Source organism: Balaenoptera borealis, assembly GCF_965194805.1.
Source record: "Balaenoptera borealis genome assembly, chromosome: 9".
NCBI classification, from domain to species: domain Eukaryota; kingdom Metazoa; phylum Chordata; class Mammalia; order Artiodactyla; family Balaenopteridae; genus Balaenoptera; species Balaenoptera borealis.
Window position 1 is genome coordinate 32,174,925 of NC_138873.1, and position 25,709 is coordinate 32,200,633.

General features: G+C 39.8%; 1 protein-coding gene and 1 long non-coding RNA gene across 3 annotated transcripts in view; both read left to right on the forward strand.

The window, feature by feature from the left end:
• Nucleotides 1–364: 364 nt before the first annotated feature.
• On the forward strand, nt 365–7,235 carry LOC309635353. The gene is made up of 2 exons (XR_014248796.1): nt 365–444; nt 1,163–7,235. It is a non-coding gene; the product is annotated as an uncharacterized lncRNA (long non-coding RNA).
• Nucleotides 7,236–21,612: 14,377 nt separating this feature from the next.
• The window catches only part of LOC309635346 (uncharacterized protein), a 249,456-nt gene continuing 245,359 nt past the window's right edge, over nt 21,613–25,709 (forward strand). For both annotated transcript variants that reach the window (XR_014248783.1, XR_014248784.1), the window contains exon 1: nt 21,613–21,772. The gene's annotated coding sequence lies outside the window, so the exon portion shown is untranslated. The remainder of the gene's footprint in view (nt 21,773–25,709) is intronic.

Sequence of the window (25,709 nt, forward strand, 5' to 3'; positions counted from 1 at the left end):
TTTTTTTTTTTAATTAATTTATTTAATTTATTTATTTTGGCCGTGTGGGTCTGTGTTGCTGTGCGTGGGCTTTCTCTAACTGCGGCGAGCAGGGGCTACTCTTCATTGCAGTGCGCGGGCTTCTCATTGCGGTGGCTTCTCTTGCTGCAGAGCACGGGCTCTAGGCGCGTGGGCTTCAGTAGTTGCAGTGCGTGGGCTCAGTAGTTGTTGCTCATGGGCTCTAGAGCACAGGCTCAGTAGTTGTGGCGCAGGAGCTTATTTGCTCCATGGCATGTGGGATCTTCCCGGACCAGGGATCGAACCCGTGTTCCCTGCACTGGCAGGCGAATTCTGAACCACTGTGCCACCAGGGAAGCCCCCATATCTCTTTAAAATGGAAATAACAATAGAATTTAAAATTTACCATAAATACTTATGGATATATATCTGTGTGTGTTTGTGTGTGTATATATATATATAGGTATATGTATGTGTGTATATATGTGTGTGTGAGTGTGTGTGTATATATATATAGGTATATATATATAGGTGTATGTATGTGTGTGTATATATATGTATATATAGGAATATATATATATAGGTATATGTATGTGTGTGTATATATGTGTGTGTGTGTGTGTATATATATATAGGTATATATAGGAATATATATATAGGTATATGTATGTGTGTGTATATATATGTGTGAGTGTGTATATATATAGGTGTATATATGTGTGTGTGTATATATACAGGTATATATATGTGTGTGAGTGTGTGTATATATACATATATAGGTATATGTATGTGTGTGTGTATATATGTGTGTGTATATATACAGGTATATATATGTGTGTGAGTGTGTGTATATATACATATATAGGTATATGTATGTGTGTGTGTGTATATGTGTGTGTGTATATATACAGGTATATATATGTGTGTGAGTGTGTGTATATATACATATATAGGTATATGTATGTGTGTGTATATATATGTGTGTGTATATATATATAGGTATACATAGGAATATATATATATAGGTATATGTATGTGTGTGCATATGTGTGTGTGTATATATACAGGTATATATATGTGTGTGAGTGTGTGTATATATACATATATAGGTATATGTATGTGTGTGTATATATATGTGTGTGTATATATATATAGGTATACATAGGAATATATATATATATAGGTATATGTATGTGTGTGTATATGTGTGTGTGTATATATACAGGTATATATATGTGTGTGAGTGTGTGTATATATACATATATAGGTATATGTATGTGTGTGTATATATATGTGTGTGTGTATATATATATAGGTATACATAGGAATACATATATATATAGGTATATGTATGTGTATGTATGTGTGTGTGTGAGAGTGTGTGTATATACCCACTTAAGAAATGTACCTTAAATAGATGAGATCATCTGAATGTTGTAAATTATTACTAAGTCCGAAGTCTGGCATACAGTGAGCACCATATGAGGGTTCATTATTCTTACCTGGGGAGCTGGAAGTTTTCCGCCTGGTAGCCGCGGGCTCCCTCTGCTCGCCCACACCTTCCGCGCACAGTTAGGCATGCGCAGTGTCCGCTGCAGCCAGCCTCGCTCCCTGTCTCACCCCGCCGCCTGTAGGCACAGTTCCCTCCTAGAGCCTGCCTCATCGTCTCCTAACTCCAGGCAACTTTCCAATCGATTCAGGTAGAATAGGGCGTGCTTTGCAACTTTTCCCACCTCTGTGTGCTTTGATCTTTTCCCATGGTTATATTTGTTGGTTTGAATCTCCCGATTGGTATGGATAAACAGCTTCTGGTAATGTAAACACCAATAACATGCACAGACTGAGGGCACAATCCAGTTCTTAATTTCCTTGAAAATTCATGAAGTGTTTGAATTGTATTCTGCATCCACCAGAGCCTTTGACCTCTTCTGCTGGTGGATAAAGTAAGACTTGGTGTAACACTTCGTCGAAGGCTTCCTGGCTGTTTGCTAAAGGCCGTGTTTCTTAGCAGATGGTGGAAACACCAATTAGGAGTTCTCAGGAGAGCAGTGGGCCTGACAAAAGGTGCAGAGTAAGGGCTGAAAAGTAGCCGAGCTGAGGAGGCCGTGGGGTGCAGAGGAGGAGAACTGTCCTGAGGGTCAGGCGACCAGGCTCTAGATCCTGATGTTAACTTGCTCTGAACTCTGAACCCCTAACTTAAATTTTCTGGGTCATTTTCTGGCTCTAAATGCCATGATTCTGTGTCGACTTCTCAGATGTGCATCTCATGGGGATTATTATTAATAATTAATAATTATTATTAATAATTAATTATTATTAATTTCTCATAGATAATTTGTTCAAGATGGCCACAGGACACAGTCCCTGGGGTTTCCTTCAGAAATCCAGGGGAGGAGGAACAAGGCCATCTGTGGCTCTCTTTTAACAGCCAGGAGATTTTTCTTAGGAGCTTCCTGGTAAACCTCTCATTTCTCACTAATGGAAAGTCCCATTTCCATTCTGGAGCCAAGGGGAATGGGATTACCCATAGGCTAGCCAGGACCAACCCTGGAGCTGACATGAGGCACATGCTATGGGCAGAAGGGGTAGATACCTGAGTTTAATCAGTATTCAGTTAAGTAGAGGGGGATTGGATGTCTACGTCCATAGTTTCATGCACGATATGGTTACCAAGGGGGAAGGGGGTCCTGGGATGAATTGGGAGATTGGGATTGACATATATACACTACCATATATAAAATAGATAACTAATGAGAACCTACAGTATAGCACAGGGAACTCTACTCAGTGCTCTGTGGTGACCTAGATGGGAAGGGAATCTAAAAAAGAGTGGATATATGTACATGTACATGTATAACTGATTCACTTTGCTGTACAGCAGAAACTAACACAACATTGTAAAGCAACTATACTCCAATATCTATTAATTAAAAAAAAGGAAAAAAAGGCTGATGGCATAGGGTCAGGGGCATGCCTTAGGGTTTTCCATAAATTATCCCCTTTCACAGAATGGGGTGATAATAAATATTTTCTGTGTGTCTTAACTTGCTTTTTTTTTTTTTTGCTGTATTTTTATTTTTTAAATTGAAGTATAGTTGATTTACAATGTTGTGTTTCAGATGTACAGCAAAGTGATTTTATATATATATATATATATATATATATATTCTTTTTCAGATTCTTTTCCATTATGTTATTACAAGATATTGAATTTAGTTCCTTGTGCTGTACAGTAGGACCTTGTTGATTATCTATTTTATTAGTATGTATCTGTTTATTTATCTCTCCCCCCCACCTTTCCCCTTTGGTAATCAGAAATTTGTTTTCGAAGTCTGTAAATATGTTTCTGTTTTGTAAATAAGTTCATTTGTACCCAGTTTTTTTTTTCTTTCTTTTTTTTTTTTTTTTTTTTTACATTCCACATATAAGCGACATCATATGATATTTGGCTTTCTCTGTCTGACTTACTTCTCTCCGACACACTTAGTATGATAATTGCTAGGTCCATCCACGTTGCTGGATAATAATTTTTTGTTGTACTTTCGAGTCCAGTTGTGTCACTGGTGAAGTCAGCTTGATACCAGTCTTCTTTGAATGGGAGACTGATCAATGTTTTGCTGAAATCCAAATGTACCACAGCTATAGCAGAAGCTCGACTTCCAAGTGGAGGAATGCAGGGATTAGTCCCTGGCCTCTTCTCTCTAGCTGTCTCAGGCCCTTGGAGATGTCATCCAGACTCATGGCTTCAAATGCTGTCTACATGTTGATGAAGCCAAAAGTTATGTTTCCAACGCTGACAGTTGAATTCTATTCCAACTCCTTGTTCTACATTTCAACTTGGATTTTAATAAGCAACTCAAAGACAGCATGTCCAAAACTGGGCTCTTGATATTTCTCCCTGCTGTGACTTGTCCCTTCCCAGTCTCCTCCATACTGGGAAAGGCAATTCCATCTGTGCAAGTGGCTCTGAGTAAAGACCTTGAAGACATGACTGATTCCTTTCTTTTCCTCACATCCCTACATGCAGTTGATCAGCAAATCCTATTGGCTCTGCCTTCAAAATATATCCAAATTCTACTCATGTTCCATCACCTCCATGGCTACCATCCATGGTCTAAGCCACTATGGCCTGATGATGTCAGTAGATTTCCCAGGGGTATCCTTGCTTCCTCCTTAACTCTCTTTCAGTCTGTTTTCAACAGAGCAGCCAGAGTGATACTGACTGGATACTGGCTACATATCAGATCATTCTTCTGCTCAAGAGTAAACGTTTGAGTCTTTACAAACGGATAATTTATGGAAAACCCTAAGGCATGCCCCTGACCCTATGCCATCAGCCAAGAGTAAACGTTTGAGTCTTTACATTGACCTACAAGACCCCTCCTTATTTTTCTGCCTTCATCTCCCATTATTCTCCCCTGCCCTCATTCAGTTCAGCTCATACTGCCTCCTCACAGTTCCTCGAACACAGGCTGGCCACACTCTTACCCCAGGACCTTTGCACAAGCTGTTCCATCTACCTGTAATGCTTTCCCCAAGATTTCTCCTTGCCTTCATTTCCAACTTCTTTTACTTCTTTGCTAAAACATCACCTTCCTGGCTACTCTATTTAAAACTGTACCCTTTCCCAAACTTCCTGTTTTTTTATGTTTAATTTTTCTCCTTAGCACTTATTACTTCCTAACATGCTATATATTTTACTTATTTATCTTGTTTGTTGTGTGTCTCCCTCGATAGATGTAAATTCCATGAAGGTTGAGATTACTGTTTTTGTTTTATTCACTGCCATATGCTGACAACTTTGAATCATAATAAGCTCTCAGTAAATATCTATTGAATGAATGTTGAATGAATGAACTTATCAGATTGAATTAAATGAAGCCATGATCCTCGGCAGATGAATTGAATCAGGATACCTGGACGGTGGGGGGCAGTGCACTGGAGAATGGACATCTGTAATTTTAAAAGCTGCCCACGTGATCTGAGGCACAGGCACTTTGGAACCACTGATCTAAGGTATTCTCTGACCAACAGTATCTGTTTATTTGTCCCCGTGAGTCTGGGCGCCTATTTTACCCAGATCCTGAGTATAGATACTGCACGGGCTGTGTGTCTTTTTTATTATATTGATCATCGTGGGCAAAATCCTGTGATTTAACAAAGGGAGGAAGAATTTTGACCAAAGTAAATTCAGGAAAGCAGGAAATTTGCTTTTGTTTTCACTGATAGCATTTCTTGCCATGTCAATAGGTTACCAACGTGAAGGCACTATCAATTACACAATGGAATTAGCTCTGTAATTACTTTTGCCACATAAACCTACAACTTCTTGGGGCTATTGTTTCAATAATACTTTTCAGAACATATTTGTTCACGTGGTTGCTAGAAGAGGCCAAAACATTGATTTATTTTAGCAGGCTTGAACATTCTCTTTGGGCCATGGCTGTTGTGTGGCGTACACACACACACACACACACACACACACACACACAGCCTTCACATCAGGTTTCCTCAACCCTAGAGAAATAGTGATAGTTTCAAGCTACATTACAAAAAGAGAGGAAAGTGTCATGTGTGCTCATCTCCTTCCGTTCACTCTGGTTAAATCTGGATCTCTTTTGCTCCAAATTCTTTCTCCTCAGCCCTTACAAAGTTAGACCCATTACCATGTAAAACATTCTGGTAACAAAAGGTCTCCTCCCCGGGGCTGGGTCCACATCCGGCTCCCCACCCATTCTTCTTCTCTGAAGATGTTCTTTTCACAACACTTTAAAGAGGCAGCATCATAGGATGAAGAGCCCAAGTGCTGAATTTCTCCCTTCTCACCCCTTCCCTTGGCTTGTCTGACACGTATAAGGTCCCAGCATGCCAAAGAGGACAGTAAATTTGCCTCCACTTCTTTCATGAAGACCTACATGGATTCTGGATTCAAGAGAGAAGCCTGCTGCAATCCCAGACCTCCTCATCAGCTACAGAGAATGAGAAAAAAAGGAAAAGACGCTCTACCCAGAAGTGAAATGCACCCACAGGCTTTACTCCCCAGACCTTTTTTCTTTGGCAGTTGTTGGGCCAGCTCTTCACCCACGCTTGGAAAACAGACAGGGGCACCTTTTTATTGTTGTCCTGCCAAGAGTATGCCTCTTTTTTTAACTTTCTGTTTTATGCTGGAGTACAGATGATTAACAATGTTGTGTTAGTTTCAGGTGTACAGCAAAGTGATTCAGTTACACATATACATATATCTATTCTTTTTCAAATTATTTTCCCATTTAGGTTATTACAGAATATTGAACAGAGTTCCCTGTGCTATACAGTAGGTCCTTGTTGGTCATCCATTTTAAATACAGCAGTGTGTACATGTCAATCCCAAACTCCCTAAATATCCCTCCCCCCCACCATTCCAATGAACTTATTTACAAAAGAAACTGACTCACAGACTTAGAGAACGAACTTATGGTTACCAAGAGTATGCCTTTTTGTAATTTCATAATGTCTTGAGGTGTTAGAAGAGGCTCTGAAGTCCCTGTTCATTTGATTGGGATGGAGGTGCCAGAATTGTGGCATTTTTCCTTCCCTCCCTCCCTGTTCTATTTGCAGTCCTCCTCCCATAGTTTTCTCCCTCCCAAGCATGTGATGGGACAGCTAGTTTAGCCTGTTGTTGGGCAGCCAGTTGGAAACTCCAGCCTCAGTGATTTTCTGCTTATGGGGTGGAAAGGAGGGCATAAGATGGTGTGTCGTGCTGTGGGAATTGTTCTCACACTGAGACCCTGTCTGTTCCTTTCACACCTTGGATTTGGGATTGGAGAGAGAGAGAGAGAGAGAGAGAGAGAGAGAGTGTGTGTGTGTGTGTGTGTGTGTGTGGTGTGAGGGAAAAGAGCATAGAAAATCTCATTCCCCGTCTCCTAATTCCCACACTCAGGCCATGGCTTCAGCACTCCCTTCCTCCACACTCTCTTTCCAGAGAATGACACATCTGAGGTCTCCCCTTAGCATCTACCTAGACTCAAAGTCCAGGCTACATCACTTTCTCAAGGTTTAGCTTTGACAAGTTTTGACGGGACGAGGATACTTGGATTTTTGCTCTTCTCTTGGCTTCTTTGATTGTAGCAACATTGATTTGGATGATTATTTCAGATTTCTCCATTGTCTAACATGTCAACTGTTCTAACTAATACTTATTCAAAGAAATGGAATGGAGGGATGTGAATCAGAACTGATTAGCTTGGCTATTTGGGAAATTCTAGAGGCTAAGACATTTTCTGATTATTGCTTTGTGTAGAGCATAGAAAAAATTAACCTGCTTGTTGAAGTTCTTTTTTTATTCTTTTAAACAAGATGGTGGTGAAAATGAATCAATTTGTTAACATGAGACTTTGAAATTATAGTGCTTTTTACAGACCCGTGTATCTATATTTTTTTCCGAAGGCAAAGAAACTGAGAGTTGACTGTACATCTATTCAAATGATGCTGTTACATTGCCATTACAGAAGCATACTTCCGGTGGTGTGCTGTTCATTACTTGATAGATGTTCTTATGGTAAATCACTGTAAAATGAGGAAAGGGCTGGGAAAGAGAATCTGGTAAATTGATAAGAGATCTGTGATGTTACTGCATTCTATTCAACTTATGATTCAGAATTTGAACAGCATGTCTGGTTTATCAATCATGATAAAAGGGACAAATTGCCAGACCGTAACATTAGAAACCTTTGCTTTAGACATTATTTTACGATTTTGACAAGGCTGAGGATTCCAAGCTGCTTCATTGGATTACCTTATTTCTATTTGCAGTAGTACAACCTGTTCCTGCCATTCTGTCAAATGTGTTGAGTGTGAATTGATGGAATAAATGTTGAATTTACTGTCTAATAAAAGTATCCATTTAAAACATGTTATTGGGGCTTCCCTGGTGGCGCAGTGGTTGAGAATCTGCCTGCCAATGCAGGGGACACGGGTTCGAGTCCTGGTCTGGGAAGATCCCACATGCCACGGAGCAACTGGGCCCGTGAGCCACAATTACTGAGTCTGCGCGTCTGGAGCCTGTGCTCCGCAACAAGAGAGGCTGCGATGGTGAGAGGCCCGCGCACCGCGATGAAGAGTGGTCCCCACTTGCCGCAACTAGAGAAAGCCCTCGCACAGAAACGAAGACTCAACACAGTCATAAATAAATAAATAAATAAATAAAAGAACGTGAATTTCTAAAAAAAAAAAAAAAAAACACATGTTATTGTTTAAGAAAAAGTGCATCTTTTCATAGTTATCAGCTAGTAATGGGTGAGCGCTACATATGTTTTTATAAGCACCACTAAATATTATGAACATTCACTAAAGTCAGGTGTTTGTAAGCAGTTGACCTGATTTGCATATACATTTATCCACTAGAAGTCAGGTAAAAATAAGTTCTATTTGTAGTATTTTTTTGTTTTTTGTTTTGGTCTTTCTTGGGATGGGATTATCCATTAATACAAAAAAGCTTTACATGGTATACTAACATTTTTCTCTTTCTTGTGGAAATTTTAAAAAAAGCCGTTAAAGTTGAAAATTTAATTACAGTCATAACAACAACAACCACAATAATGATTTTTGGCTTTGAAATGGCTTTTAAACTTAGCATCTTGGGACTTCCCTGGTGGCACAGTGGTTAAGAATCCACCTGCCAATGCAGGGGACACAGGTTCCATCCGTGGTCTGGGAAGATCCCACATGCCGTGGAGCAACTAAGCCTGTGCGCCACAACTACTGAGCCCGCGTACCACAACTACTGAAGCCCGCACGCTTAGAGCCCGTGCTCCGCAACAAGAGAAGCCACTGCAATGAGAAGCCTGCGCACCACAACAAAGAGCAGCCCCTGCTTGCCGCAACTAGAGAAAGCCCGCACGCAGCAATGAAGACCCAATGCAGCCAAAAATAAAACTTAAAAATTAAAAATATTTATATAAATAAACTTAATATCTTATTTAATCCTATAATAACTGTATGATGTCAATAGGAGAGGTATTGTTATCTTTATTTACAATAAATATAACTAAGCCTATATTATTGTAGATTAAGTAAATACCAAAGTGTTTCAACTGCCCAGAAAAATAGGGATGAATTTCAGTGCTTTTGACTCGAAGCCTTTATGTCCTGCTGATGTTATTGCTATTATTTTACTGTTGAGCTATTTATATCCTAGTGCTGGGTGACCTAGGGAAATATTTCCCCAAGGTTTTTGATATCTCAAGTAATATCAAACTGCTTGAGTAATGGTTCATTGCCAGAGTTCCCCAGACTCCCTGGAAGTTCTATTTGGATTTTTCTAACCAGAAGGGAAAATGGCTAGTGTTTCTCTATATCCATGTATCAAGACACCTTCAGTTTCAGGCTGGACTGGTACAGGAAAGGATTTAAGAGCCACACATGAAAATCACTTACACCTTGTGCACTAAGCACTGGAAATTTCAGATAAAATTTCTGTAATTAAGTGGCAGTTTTTACCTTAATAAATGTCAGAATGTTCTACTCATTTGGAGTCTCATAACTGTTTGTCTTGTGCTAACAAAAGATATAATGCAGATGCAAATTTGTTTTCAGGGTACACTAGAAATTGTTAGCAGTGATTTCAATCTTTAAGGAGAGGAGAGAGAGATCTTTTGCCCTTTCTGTACTATTTAAAAAATATACATGTATTACTTGTTTAAAAATGTACAGTACTCATGTAAAGGAGTGAAACACGAGAACTGTAAACTCATCTTCAGCAGACACGAGAGAGCACAGTGTGATGAGGGGTCTCTAAGTCAGGGCCGCAGCCTATGTCAGTGGGTCAGACTAGTCGGAGAATTATGGTGGAGCTGCCACCCGGTACCACGACCAAGGAACCAGTGTGCTGAGTGAACGAAGAGCTTGATGATAAAGTAAAAATGAAGGCGTGTATGTGCTGAAAGTGACGAGGGGAATCAGCACTTCTATATTCAAAAGCATGTATGTCAGGTATTCCGAAAATTAAAATCGCAGCTAACACAAATTTCGAGGCAATTTCTTTTCAAATATATGTCTCCATCTCCTTTTGGATGTGTATTTTACCTAGGTTTATTCTTAATGCCCTAGTTTTCAAAATGTATATTTGAATTGCTGTTCAAATGTACACAAATACGTATTTTTATAGATTTGTACAAGGGTCTTCCTCCCTTTTAGGTCCACAAACAATTTCCAAATAGACTTATCTGTGCAGAGGGAGTGGAGGGGTGAGAATCTCACACTGGTTTTGAAACTGCTGTGTTAAGAACTAAAGTGCAGAAGTCTGACTAGCGGGTGCTCCCCTCATTTCTTCATATGAGCTGATCTCTTGGTAATGGCAACAGTCATGCTTCAGAACATTCCAAATCTGTGGGCCTGGCTTCACACCAGTGGTCAGGCTAAGCATGATAACTCCTGGGAACTGAAGTAGCCCTTGAATCTCCAAAGTTTGGGAGGAGAGGCAGTGCTCACTCTGATGTGAGAAAAGGCAAAGATGTGATATGGAAATAATCTCTGGGCACTTACGGATGGCTCTTTTGAGTGTAGGATGTGCAGAAACACTACGTATAGTATTAACGTTAGTTGAGTTCACTCTGTATCAGGCCCTGTGCTAAGTGCTTTACTTACATTATTTCCTTTCAAAAGTGATGTGATGAGAGTTCATCATTATCTTCATTTTATAGATGAGTTAGTTGAGGCTCCCAGAGGAAAAGGAACTTAAGGTCACATGATTAGTAAATAGCCATGCTCCAGGCTCTTAGAACGCATAAAGACAAAAGCAAAAAAACATTTAAATCTTTACCGAGGTTATTCATGCCCTTCTTCTTCCTACGTTCTTTCCCTCCCATTGTCATATTCTCCCAAAGCAAACTTTTAATGATTTCTACATCTTTGTTCTTCAGATGTTGAACCTCCACAATTTCTTCTTTCTCTCATATTTTCTATCTTTTTTCTCTACATTCTGGGAATTTAAAAAATTGTTTTCAATCATTATATTCAGTAATATTACTATTGAATTATTAAAATATACTAGTGAAACTTTAAAAATTAAACTTTGTATTAATAATACAATATAATAATATTAATAATAATATTCTATCTTGCTGCTTCACAACTTTATAGACTCTCTTTACTAGCCTGATGAAGTAAGGGGCCACGTTGGAGAAGCCCTCTTTGCAAAGAACTACAGAGAAACCCAAGCACTTGTGAGCAGCCTCTAGGAACTGAGGGTGCCCTAGCTGACAGCTAGCAAAAAGCCAGGACCTTCAGTCCTATAACTAAACTGAAATGAATTGTGCCAACAATCTGAGTGAACTTGAAAGTAGATCCTTCCCCAGTTTAACATCCAGATGAGTATATGATCCAATCAACATCTTGATTGCAGCCTTGTCAGATCCTAAACAGAGGGCCCAGTTGTGCTGTGGCCAGATTCTTGACCCACAGAAACCTTTAGGTAATAAATGGGTGTTGTTTTAAGCTGCTAAGTTTGTGGTTGTTGGTTATGCAGCAATAGATATCTTATACAAGAGGGTTTTTGCCTTTTTCATAACATGCTATTCTTGTTTTGTTATTCCCTTTCCTTAAGGATATACATTTGAGTATTTTTTTTTTTAAGTTTTCTTCTTTTTCCTGGATCACTTCTATTTTGTCCAGTGTCAGACTTTTGTTTAATTTATTCATTTTCTTTCATGCTGTTGGTTCAGTGCCTGTTGACCTTTGGTTGTTCACTTGTTTTAAGTCAGAAGAACTGAATATGTTTGACTTTCCTCTGCTCTTGGTTAAGATTTTCTACCTCAAATTCTCTCTTATGAATATGAATTCTGCCTAGAAACTGTGGCATAGGACTGGAACTATGGACTATCAGGGTTTTTTAAATTAATTAATTGACTAATTAATTAATTAATTTGGTTGCTCTGGGTCTTAGTTGCGGCAGGCATTCTCCTTAGTTTCAGCTCACAGGCTCCTTAGTTGCGGCTTGCTGGCTCCTTAGTTGCGGCTTGCCGGCTCCTTAGTTGTGGCATGTGAACTCTTAGTTGCGGCATGCATGTGGGATCTAGTTCCCCAGCCAGGGATCGAACCTGGGCCCCCTGCATTGGGACCACGGAGTCATAACCACTGCGCCACCACGGAAGTCCCTATGGACTAACAGTTTAAAAGTTGTTTTCAACAGTGCATGGGTTCCTAGGTAAGAAGCCAGTTAGACTGCAGACTCTCACATGTGAGAGGCTTTAATTCTGGGTCACCAGCATCCACCAAGCTAGAAGGCTTAGTCCTTCAGTGTTTTGTTTCAGCCTTTAGGGACAGACGCTGACTGGCTTTGTTTGGGCACAGTGGTGAGGGTAGATGATGAAAATGTCACTTTTCACTTTCACCCTCCAGGGGTCAGTTCAGCAGATTCCTTCTTATCTTGACTGCTGCTTCCTCATAATTGCGTTTGGGCTATGGTCCTCTCTGGCTCTTTCATCTACAATATGCTTTTTTCAAAAAATTTTTTCATGTTTTTTTTTAATGAACCATTTTTAAAAATTGAAGAATAGTTAATTTACAATGTTGTATTAGTTTCAGGTATACAGTGAAGTGATTCAGTTATAGTTATACATATATATATTCTTTTTCAGATTCTTTTCCATTATAGGTTATTACAAGATATTGAATATAGTCCCCTGTGCTATACAGTAGGTCCTTGTTGTTCATCTATTTTATACACAGTAGTATGTATATGTTAATCCCAAATTCCTAATTTATCTCCAAGCTTTTAACCATCTTCAGTCTTCCAGAAATGTGTTAAATTCTGTTTTCCATTGTAATAACCCTTCCTGTTGTTTTGGTTCTCCTTTTTGCACAGTTATTTCAGTGAATATATTCATTTGCTAGGGCTACCATAACAGAATATCACAGACTAAGTGGTTTAAACAACAGAAAGTAATTTTCTCACCGTTATGGAGGCTGAGAGTCCAAGATCAAAGTGCCAGCAGGGTTGGTTTCTGGTGAGGCCTCTCTCCTTGGCTTACAGACAGCTGCCTTCTCACTGTGTTCTCCCATCACCTCATCTCTGTGCACACCCACCCCTGGTGTCTCTTCTTCTTCTTCTAAGGACACAAGTCCTATTGAATTTGGGCCCCATGCCTTTGACCTCACTTAACCTTAATTACCTCTGTACAGGCCCTAATTCCAAATGCAATCACATTGGGGGTTAGGGCAACAACTTGTGGATTTTGGGGGGATACAACTCTGTATATAACAGTGGGACATCTAAGGAGTCCACCAACTTCAACCAAGCCCCTAGTTTAAGAGCACTGTGTTGCGTTGCTGGGATGTTTTGAGGTCCGGCACTCTGTGGACAAATGCCAGAATCCTTAATGGCGTAGAGCTACTTAAAAAAAAAATAGCAAAAACCACATGAGCAACAACAAAAAAGTAGGTTTGAAGTTCTTCTGTGGCAGTGAGCACACCAGGCAGAGCTGCTTTCTTCTTTCAACCTTGGGACAATCCAAACAGAGATGACCAGATCAAACAGAGTGAATGAGAAAGAAGCATTTTAAGTGGAACCATATGGCCTCCTTGGGAGACCGTGAGGGCAGCAGGGCAGCCCCAGGGTTCTCTGGGTGTAGGTCGGGTGTAGGTCCCAGGAGCCAGCAGCTGGGAAAGGCAGCAGGTGCAGGACAACCTAGGTATTTTCTCTGCACTAGAGGGAGGCATTTGGAGGTGCTGCATTCCAAGGAGCCAGCTGGTGGAGACAAATTGCGGTTCTCTTGTTTCTGAGTGCGACCCCACCGTGGCTCTTGGCCAGTGGCTGGGAAACACCTGTTGGAGTTCTTGGGGCCCATGGACTGGTTCAGTCTTCTGCAAGCTTAAGGACCAGATAGTTATCACCGATAAAAATAACTTATCTTGGCCAACGAAAGACTCCTTTAGCTGGCATCTTTTAGCAAAACTCACTACCCCCTACAGAAGATTCTTCTGTTCAGGTACAGATCCCCATCATGCCTATAATATGAAATAATGTCTTTTAAAGCAATCACAAAAATGAACAAAAACACATTAAGGGGATAAAATGTTTTCAACTATAAAAATAGATGATTGTTTTCACTTATCTCCTAGCAACACTCTTATTTTTTTTTTTTTTTTCCATTTCAAGCTCAGGATTTATAGGTAACTTCAAATTATCGTCTGTTTTCTCCTTTATATTGATGTATTTATTCACAACAGAATTTTATCTTTAATTTTATTATGGTTGGGTATTTCTAGTTTTCCAGAATACTTTTCAAGGTGGTCGAGTTTCATTCCTCACAATTCAAAATCACAGATAATTTAGTATTATAAGTATGGAAAGAAACCAAAAAGCCATTCAAATTCTTTTAATTAATTGGGACTTTGTTGTATATATTTCTTGAAATATTTGTGTGACCTCTTAGAATTTTCAAATATGTTCATTTTATGGAGTTTGTTAAATATAAAGGCATTTGGGGTATTTTATCTTTACAAATGTCTAAATGTTTTTGCTTCTGTCCTTATAACTCATCTGGCACTTTAATAAAAAACAGAATATACAATTTTCCTATTTTAGGGTGCATTTCCCAACTCTTCAATGAAATTTTTTAGTTCTTTGGGGAAGGGATTGTACCACATTGACCTTGAAGCTTGATAGCAAATGTTTCTTAGGCACCTACTGTGTCTTAAATTCTGTACTTGGAGCTTAGGATACAATGACACATCAACTGTCATAGTACCCACCAGGTATCCACAGTCCAAATAGAAATGCAACAGACAGAAGAATAATCTCAGCATAACATAGATCCCCAAATGGATGTATAGGATGGCAGTTCTCAAACTTTTTTGTCTCAGGAATATATTTACACTCTTAAAAATTAATGAGGACTTCACAGAGCTTTGGTTTCTATGAGTTATTTCTATGAATCTATCAATTAGAAATTAAAACAGAATTTTTAAAAAATACGTATTGGTTAATTAATTAAAAAATAATACACCCATTGTATGTTAACCTTAGAAATATATTTTATGAAAAATAACTGTATTTCCCAAAACAAAAAAATTAGGGGTAAGAGTGGCATTATTTTACATTTTTGGAAAGCACTTTAATATCTGGATTAATGGAATATAGCTGGATTCCTATATGCAGGTCTGCATTCAATATATTGCTGTAAGTCGTTTTGTTTGAAGTATATGAAGAAAATCTATCTTCTTGCTGATATGAGATGAGAAAAAGGAGGAGTATTTTAATAGCCTTTTCAGATAATTGTGTATATTCTTCTGTGCTAGTACATCAAAATTTGACTAGTAGTTTCTTTTTTTTTTTTTAACATCTTTATTGTAGTATAATTGCTTTACAATGGTGTGTTAGTTTCTGCTTTATAACAAAGTGAATCAGTTATACATATACATATGTCTCCATATCTCTTCCCTCTTGCGTCTCCCTCGCTCCTACCCTCCCTATCCCGCCCTTCTAGGTGGTCACAAAGCACCGAGCTGATCTCCCTGTGCTATGCGGCTGCTTCCCACTAGCTATCTATTTTACATTTGGTAGTGTATATATGTCCATGCCACTCTCTCACCCTGTCACATGTTACCCCTCCCCCTCCCCATATCCTCACGTCCATTCTTTAGTAGGTCTGTGTCTTTATTCCCGTCTTGCCACTAGGTTCTTCATGACCTTTTTTTTTTTTTTCCTTAGATTCCATATATATGTGTTAGCATACTGTATTTGTTTTTCTCTTTCTGATTTACTTCACTCTGTATGACAGACTCTAACTCCATCCACCTCACTACAAATACCTCCATTTCGTTTCTTTTTATGGCTGAGTAATATTCCATTGTATATATGTGCCACATCTTCTTTATCCATTCATCTGTCAATGGACACTTAGGTTGCTTCCATGTTCTGGCTATTGTAAATAGAGCTGCAATGAACATTGTGGTACATGACTCTTTTTGAATTATGGTTTTCTCAGGGTATATGCCCAGTCGTGGGATTGCTGGGTCGTATGGTAGTTCTATTTTTAGTTTTTTAAGGAACCTCCATACTGTTCTCCATAGTGGCTGTATCAATTTACATTCCCACCAACAGTGCAAGAGGGTTCCCTTTTCTCCACACCCTCTCCAGCATTTATTGTTTGTAGATTTTTTGATGATGGCCATTCTGACCGGTGTGAGATGATATCTCATTGTAGTTTTGATTTGCATTTCTCTAATGATTAATGATGTTGAGCATTCTTTCATGTGTCTGTTGGCAATCTGTATATCTTCTTTGGAGAAATGTCTATTTAGGTCTTCTGCCCATTTTTGGATTGGGTTGTTTGTTTTTTTGTTATTGAGCTGCATGAGCTCCTTGTAAATCTTGGAGATTAATCCCTTGTCAGTTGCTTCATTTGCAAATATTTTCTCCCATTCTGAGGGCTGTCTTTTGGTCTTGTTTATGGTTTCCTTTGCTGTGCAAAAGCTTTTAAGTTTCATTAGGTCCCATTTGTTTATTTTTGTTTTTATTTCCATTTCTCTAGGAGTTGGGTCAAAAAGGATCTTGCTGTGATTTATGTCATATAGTGTTCTGCCTATGTTTTCCTCTAAGAGTTTGATAGTGTCTGGCCTTACATTTTGGTCTTTAATCCATTTTGAGTTTATTTTTGTGTATGGTGTTAGGGAGTGTTCTAATTTCATACTTTTACATGTACCTGTCCAGTTTTCCCAGCACCACTTATTGAAGAGGCTGTCTTTTCTCCACTGTATATGCTTGCCTCTTTTATCAAAAATAAGGTGACCATATGTGCGTGGGTTTATCTCTGGGCTTTCTATCCTGTTCCATTGATCTATGTTTCTGTTTTTGTGCCAGTACCAAACTGTCTTGATTACTGTAGCTTTGTAATATAGTCTGAAGTCAGGGACCCTGATTCCTCCAGCTCCATTTTTCGTTCTCAAGATTGCTTTGGCTATTCGGGGTCTTTTGTGTCTCCATACAAATTGTGAAACTTTTTGTTCTAGTTCTGTGAAAAATGCCAGTGGTAGTTTGATAGGGATTGCATTGAATCTGTAGATTGCTTTGGGTAGTAGAGTCATTTTCACAATGTTGATTCTTCCAATCCAAGAACATGGTATATCTCTCCATCTATTTGTGTCATCTTTAATTTCTTTCATCAGTGTCTTATAATTTTCTGCATACAGGTCTTTTGTCTCCTTAGGTAGGTTTATTCCTAGATATTTTATTCTTTTTGTTGCAGTGGTAAATGGGAGTGTTTTCTTGATTTCACTTTCAGATTTTTCATCATTAGTGTATAGGAATGCAAGAGATTTCTGTGCATTAATTTTGTATCCTGCTACCTTACCATATTCATTGATTAGCTCTAGGAGTTTTCTGGTAGCATCTTTAGGATTCTCTACATATAGTACCATGTCATCTGCAAACAGTGACAGCTTTACTTCTTCTTTTCCAATTTGGATTCCTTTTATTTCTTTTTCTTCTCTGATTGCTGTGGCTAACACTTCCAAAACTATGTTGAATAATAGTGGTGAGAATGGGCAACCTTGTCTTGTTCCTGATCTTAGTGGAAATGGTTTCAGTTTTTCACCATTGAGGACAATGTTGGCTGTGGGTTTGTCCTATATGGCCTTTATTATGTTGAGGAAAGTTCCCTCTCTGCCTACTTTCTGCAGGGCTTTTATCATAAATGGGTGTTGAATTTTGTCGAAAGCTTTCTCTGCATCTATTGAGATGATCATATGGTTTTTCTCCTTCAATTTGTTAATATGATGTATCACGTTGATTGATTTGCATATATTGAAGAATCCTTGCATTCCTGGAATAAACCCCACTTGATCATGGTGTATGATCCTTTTAATGTGCTGTTGGATTCTGTTTGCTAGTATTTTGTTAAGGATTTTTGCATCTATGTTCCTCAGGGATATTGGCCTGTAGTTTTCTTTCTTTGTGACATCTTTGTCTGGTTTTGGTATCAGGGTGATGGTGGCCTCGTAGAATGAGTTGGGGAGTGTTCCTCCCTCTGCAATAGTTTGGAAGAGTTTGAGAAGGATAGGTGTTAGCTCTTCTCTAAATGTTTGATAGAATTCGCCTGTGAAGCCATCTGGTCCTGGGCTTTTGTTTGTTGGAAGATTTTTAATCACAGTTTCAATTTCAGTGCTTGTGATTGGTCTGTTCATATTTTCTATTTCTTCCTGGTTCAGTCTCGGCAGGTTGTGCATTTCTAAGAATTTATCCATTTCTTCCAGGTTGTCCATTTTATTGGCATAGAGTTGCTTGTAGTAATCTCTCATGATCCTTTGTATTTCTGCAGTGTCAGTTGTTACTTCTCCTTTTTCATTTCTAATTCTATTGATTTGAGTCTTCTCCCTTTTTCTCTTGATGAGTCTGGCTAATTGTTTATCAATTTTGTTTATATTCTCAAAGAACCAGCTTTTAGTTTTATTGATTTTTGCTATCATTTCCTTCATTTCTTTTTCATTGATTTCTGATCTGATCTTTATGATTTCTTTCCTTCTGCTAGCTTTGTGGCCTTTTTGTTCTTCTTTCTCTAATTGCTTTAGGTGCAAGGTTAGGTTGTTTATTCGAGATGTTTCCTGTTTCTTGATGTAGGCTTGTATTGCTATAAACTTCCCTCTTAGAACTGCTTTTGCTGCATCCCATAGGTTTTGGGTCGTCTTGTCTCCATTGTCATTTGTTTCTAGGTATTTTTTGATTTCCCCTTTGATTTCTTCAGTGATCACTTCGTTATTAAGTAGTGTAGTGTGTAGCCTCCATGTGTTTGTATTTTTTACAGATCTTTTCCTGTAATTGATATCTAGTCTCATAGCCTTGTGGTCAGAAAAGATACTTGATACGATTTCAATTTTCTTAAATTTACCAAGGCTTGATTTGTGACCCTAGATATGATCTATCCTGGAGAATGTTCCATGAGCACTTGAGAAAAATGTGTATTCTGTTGTTTTTGGGTGGAATGTCCTATAAATGTCAATTAAGTCCATCTTGTTTAATGTATCATTTAAAGCTTGTGTTTCCTTATTTATTTTCATTTTGGATGATCTGTCCATTGGTGAAAGTGGGGTGTTAAAGTCCCCTACTGTGATTGTGTTACTGTCGATTTCCCCTTTTATGGCTGTAAGTATTTGCCTTATGTATTGAGGTGCTCCTATGTTGGGTGCCTAAATATTTACAATTGTTATACCTTCTTCTTGGATGGATCCCTTGATCATAATGCAGTGTCCTTCTTTGTCTCTTGTAATAGTCTTTACTTTAAAGTCTATTTTGTCTGATAGGAGAATTGCTACTCCAGCTTTCTTTTGATTTCCATTTGCATGGAATATCTTTTTCCATCCCCTCACTTTCAGTCTGTATGTGTCCCTAGGTCTGAAGTGGGTCTCTTGTAGACAGCATATATACGGGTCTTGTTTTTGTATCCATTCAGCCAGTCTGTGTCTTTTGGTGGGAGCAATTAATCCATTTACATTTAAGGTAATTATCGATATGTATGTTCCTATTCCCATTTTCTTAAATGTTTTGGGTTTGTTATTGTAGGTGTTTTACTTCTCTTGTGTTTCTTGCCTAGAGAAGTTCCTTTAGCATTTGTTGTAAAGCTGGTTTGGTGGTGCTGAACTCTCTCAGCTTTTGCTTGTCTGTAAAGGTTTTAATTTCTCCATCAAATCTGAATGAGATCCTTGCTGGGTAGAGTAATCTTGGTTGTAGGTTTTTCTCCTTCATCACTTTAAGTATATCCTGCCACTCCCTTCTGGCTTGCAGAGTTTCTGCTGAAAGATCAGCTGTTAACCTTATGGGGATTCCCTTGTGTGTTATTTGTTTTTCCCTTGCTGCTTTTAATATGTTTTCTTTATATTTAATTTTTGATAGTTTGATTAATATGTGTCTTGGCGTGTTTCTCCTTGGATTTATCCTGTATGGGACTCTCTGTGCTTCCAGGACTTGATTAACTATTTCCTTTCCCATATTAAGGAATTTCTCAACTATAATCTCTTCAAATATTTTCTCAGTCCCTTTCTTTTACTCTTCTTCTTCTGGGACCCCTATAATTCAAATGTTGGTGTGTTTAATGTTGTCCCAGAGGTCTCTGAGACTGTCCTCAGTTCTTTTAATTCTTTTTTCTTTATTCTGCTCTGCAGTAGTTATTTCCACTATTTTATCTTCCAGGTCACTTACCCGTTCTTCTGCCTCAGTTATTCTGCTATTGATCCCTTCTAGAGTATTTTTCATTTCATTTATTGTGTTTCTCATCGTTGCTTGGTTCCTCTTTAGTTCTTCTATGCCCTTGTTAAATGTTTCCTGCATTTTGTCTATTCTATTTCCAAGATTTTGGATCATCTTTACTATCATTTTTCTGAATTCTTTTTCAGGTAGACTGCCTATTTCCTCTTCATTTGTTAGGTCTAGTGTGTTTTGACCCTGCTCCTTCATCTGCTGTGTGTTTTTCTGTCTTCTCATTTTTGCTTATCTTACTGTGTTTGGGGTCTCCTTTTCACAGGCTGCAGGTTCGTAGTTCCCGTTGTTTTTGGTATCTGTCCCCAGTGGCTAAGGTTGGTTCAGTGGGTTGTGTAGGCTTCCTGGTGGAGGGGACTAGTGCCTGTGTTCTGGTGGATGAGGCTGGATCTTGGCTTTCTGGTGGGCACGTCCACATCTGGTGGTGTGTTTTGGGGTGTCTGTGGCCTTATTATGATTTTAGGCAGCCTCTCTGCTAATGGGTGGGGTTGTGTTCCTGTCTTGCTAGTTGTTTGGCATAGGGTGTCCAGCACTGTAGCTTGCTGGTCATTGAGTGAAGCTGGGTCTTGATGTTGAGATGGAGATCGCTGAGAGATTTTCACCATTTGGTATTACATGGAGCTGGGAGGCCTCTTGTGGACCCGTGTCCTGAAGTTGGCTCTCCCACCTCAGAGGCACAGCCCTGTTGCCTGGCTGGAGCACCAAGAGCCTTTCATCCACATGGCTCAGGTTAAAAGGGAGAAAAAATAGAAAGAAAGAAAGAGGATAAAATAAAATAAAATAAAGCTATTATAATAAAAAATAAGAAAAAATTATTAAGAAAAAATTTTTAAATTTTTTAAAATAAATTTATTAATTTTTTTAATAAAAAGTAAGAAAAAAATTATTAAGAAAAAAATTTATTAAGAAAAAATTTTTTTTAATTTTTTAAAATAAAAAATAAAAAAATTTAGAAAAAATTTTTTTTAATGTTTTAAAATAAAAATTAAGGAAAAAATTATTATGAAAAATTTATTTAAAAAAATTTTTTTAAGTAAAAAAAAAAAAAAAAAACGGACGGACCGAACCCTAGGACAAATGGTGAAAGCAAAGCTATACAGACAAAATCTCACCCAGAAACATATACATATACACTCACAAAAAAAGGAAAAGGGGAAAAATTAATATATCCTGCTCCCAAAGTCCACCTCTTGAATTTGGGATGATTCGTTGTCTATTCAGGTATTCAACAGATGCAGGTACATCAAGTTGTTTGTGGCGCTTTAATCCGCTGCTTCTGAGGATACTGGGAGAAATTTCCCTTTCTCTTCTTTGTTTGCAGAGCTCGCGGGGTTCAGCTTTGGATTTGGACCCGCCTCTGCATGTAGGTCGCCTGAGGGTGTCTGTTCCCCGCCCAGACAGAACGGGGTTAAAGGAGCAGCTGCTTCGGAGGCTCTGGCTCACTCAGGCCGGGGGGAGGGAGGGGTACGGAGGCGGGGCGAGCATGCGCGCGCAGCAGAGGCCGGCGTGACGTTGCCGCAGACTGAGGCGCGCCGTGCATTCTCCCGGGTAAGTTTTCCCTGGATCACGGGACGCTGGCAGTGGCGGGCTGCACAGGCTCCCGGGAGGGGCGGTGTGGCTAGTGACCTGTGCTCGCACACAGGCTTCTTGGTGGCGGCAGCAGCAGCCTTAGCATCTCATGCCCGTCTCTGGGGTCCGCGCTGATAGCCGTGGCTCGCGCCAGTCTCTGGAGTTCGTTTAGGCGGTGCTCTGAATCCCCTCTCCTCGCGCACCAGGAAATAAAGAGGCAAGAAAAAGTCTCTTGCCTCTTCGGCAGCTGCAGACTTTTTCCCGGACTCCCTCCCGGCTATAGCTGTGGTGTGCTAACCCCTTCAGGCTGTGTTCACGCCGCCAGCCCCAGTCCTCTCCCTGCGATCCGACCGAAGCCCGAGCCTCAGCTCCCAGCCCCGCCCGCCCTGGCGGGTGAGCAGACAAGCCTCTCGGGCTGGTGAGTGCTGGTCGGCACTGGTCCTCTGTGCGGGAATCTCTCCGCTTTGCCCTCCGCACCCCTGTGGCTGTGCTCTCCTCCGCGGCTCCGAAGCTTCCCCCTCCGCCACCCGCAGTCTCCGCCCGCGAAGGGGCTCCTAGTGTGTGGAAACCTTTCCTCCTTCACAGCTCGCTCCCACTGGTGCAGGTCCCGTCCCTATTCTTTTGTCTCTGTCTTTTCTTTTGCCCTACCCAGGTACGTGGGGAGTTTCTTGCCTTTTGGGAGGTCTGACGTCTTCTGCCAGCGTTCAGTGGGTGTTCTGTAGGAGCAGTTCCACGTGTAGATGTATTTCTAATGTATCTGTGGGAAGGAAGGTGATCTCCACGTCTTACTCTTCCGCCATCTTGCCCAGACCCCCCTAGTAGTTTCTTAAAGGTTAGTTGCAACGTGGAATCTGAAAATGTGTCAGTGAACCTTTTGTACTGTTTTGCATTGAACTCCACTGGCCTATTTTGCATTTTGAATTCATCTTTTTTCCATGTATGATTCTGTGACACAGTGCACTGGTTGTTTGGAAAATACTGTTTCACTGAGCTAAGCAGAATTTTCAAATGTTGATACATTTTGTTATACAATAATTAAAACAAATCGTTAATATTATCACTGATCTAACCTAATCACTGATTAGAAATATCTTTAATGATTGGGAAGGTGTCAAATTCACAGTGGTGGATACATGTTTACCAAAATTCTAATTTTCGCTTGAAAGGTTAAATTTATCATTGGCAACAAATGCTGTTAATTGTTTTCCTTGTAGTGACAGTTTTTCTCGGTTCATTTTTGAGAAAATGTCTGCCAAGTATCCAAGTCTGAATAACCATAGTTTGTCAGTTATCCTTTCAAGTAAAAATGGTGCTCCATGAAAAAAGCCAGCTGGTTCAGCTTGCAACTCAGACATCACGCAAGTCTTTAAGACAACTATCAAATTTCAATATGCAGCAGGAGTGCTTTATGTGTACATCCCATTTCGTCACTCAGAATTTAAAAGATTGTACTTGAGGGCTGAGGTTTCATAAAATTAATATTTTCCACTGTGAGTACATAGCCATGAAGACTGTAGTGACTATTAGTGACTATTTTGGTGTCACTGCTTTAATTCATGCTGATTTCTAGCAGTTTTACCCACCACTGCTTTGGATCGTGGGTACAAATGTCAACACAGTGAAAAAAGCAATACTGTCAAAACATTAATATGGAAATATTTTTGTCCTTGCAGACCCCATAAAATTTTCTTGGGGACTTTGAGAACCATTGCTTTAGAACAGAGGAGAGGCACTTAGCCCCGCCTGGTTGGGGAAGGGTTGGGGGGTTATGGGAGGAGAGGGGTGAGAAGCTGGCTCATGGATGAGATGACTCACCAGTAGAATCCGAGGGTGAATAGGAGTTATTCAGTGAAAGAAGGTAGCGGATGGTGTGCAGAGAGCACATTATTTTTATATCACTATATAATAAATCATCACAAACTGAACAGTTTAAAGCAACACCTGTTTATGATGTCACAATGGTGTAGTTCAGAAGTTCAGGCATGGCATGACGAGGTCCTCCGCTTAGGGGCTCACCAGGCTGAAATCAAGGTGTCAGTTTGACCGTGTTCTCATCTGACACTTGCGGTCTTCTTCCAAGTTCATGTGGTTGTTGGCAGAATATAATAAGTTGTGGTTATAGCAGCGGTCCCCAACCTTTTTGGCACCAGGGACCAGTTTCGTGGAAGACAATTTTTCCACAGATGGGGGGTGGGGGATGGTTTGGGGATGATTCAAACGCATTCCATTTATTGTGCACTTTATTTCTATTATTATTACATTGTACTATGTAATGAAATAATTATACAACTCACCATAATGCTGACAGGAGGCGGAGCTCAGGCGGTAATATGAGCAATGGGGAGCCGCTGTAAATACAGATGAAGCTTCCCTCGCTGGCCCGCTGCTCAGCTCCTGCTGTGCGGCCTGGTCCCTAACAGGCCACGGATTGGTACCAGTCTATGGCCTGGGGGTTGGGGACCCCTGGGTTATAGGACTAAGATCCCTCTTTTCTTGTTGGCTGTCAGCCAGGGGCTGTTCTCAGCTGTTAGAGGCGGCCTGCAATTTCTGCTATGTGGCTCTCTCCAAAACATGGCAGTTTGTTTCTTTAAAACCATCAGGCAAATTCTTTACCTTCCAATCTCCCCCTTCGGAAAGAGCCCAGTCCATTTGCAGGGCTCACCTATAGGTCAGGCCCTCCCAGGATAATCTCCTTGCCCATTAACTCAAAGTCAACTTTTTTCGGACCTTCATATATATATATATTTTAACATCTTTATTGGAGTATAATTGCTTTACAATGGTGTGTTAGTTTCTGTTGTATAAAGAAGTGAATCAGCTCTACATACACATATATCCCCATATCTCCTCCCTCTTGTGTCTCCCTCCCACCCTCACTATCCCACCTCTCTAGGTGGTCACAAAGCACCAAGCTGATCTCCCTGTGCTATGCAGCTGCTTCCCACTAGCTATCTATTTTACATTTGGTTGTATATATAAGTCCATGCCACCCTCTCACTTCGTCCAAGTCCATTCTCTATGTCTGCATCTTTATTCCTATCCTGCTCCTAGGTTTTTCAGAACGATTTTTTTTTTTGGATTCCATATATATGTGTTAGCATACAGTATTTGTTTTTCTCTTTCTGACTTACTTCACTCTGTATGACAGTCTCTAGTTCCATCCACCTCACTACAAATAACTCAATTTTGTTTCTTTTTATGGCTGAGTAATATTCCATTGTATATATGTGCCACATCTTCTTTATCCATTCATCTGTCGATGGACACTTAGGTTGCTTCCATCGGACCTTCATTTTTTTTCACCTAATGAAACTTAATCATGGGAGTTAAATTCATTCTATTTACAACGCCACTCACATTTAAGGGGTCATAAAGGGTGTGTATTCTGGGGGCTGGAATCTTTCAGGAACATATCAGATTCTGTTTACTGCAGAAAGACACACGAACAGTTCAGGAAAAGATATAAAAATGAAGGAAATCAAAGCCTTCATATTTGAGGGCATATTTTCAGTAGGAGCTAAATGTGGGGTGAGGAGGACATGGAGAAAGGAGAGAGGAAAAGTATCCACTTCACAGTCGTCCTATGGGCCATTCCCTGGGCTGCCACACTGGATTGCCCTCCCCAAACCCTCCACCTTCTCCACCTGCTGCTTTGTGACCTCCGAAGGATGGCTCTGAAGGAGAGATGAGCTATCTTTCAAATTGCATGAAGAAACTTTCCGGAACTGTTTCCAAAAAAGTCTCAGTTGTCACGGTTTACCTAATTTGGAAAAGAGAAAGGTCTTCCTGACCTCAGGCAGCAAACCGCAATTCAACACAAAATCAATCCGTTGAAAGGATTCTTCCAGATTTATCACTCAGAGGCGAGGTCTCAGTCTGGAGAGCCATGATTATCTATGTCTGCCTCCTTGCCAGC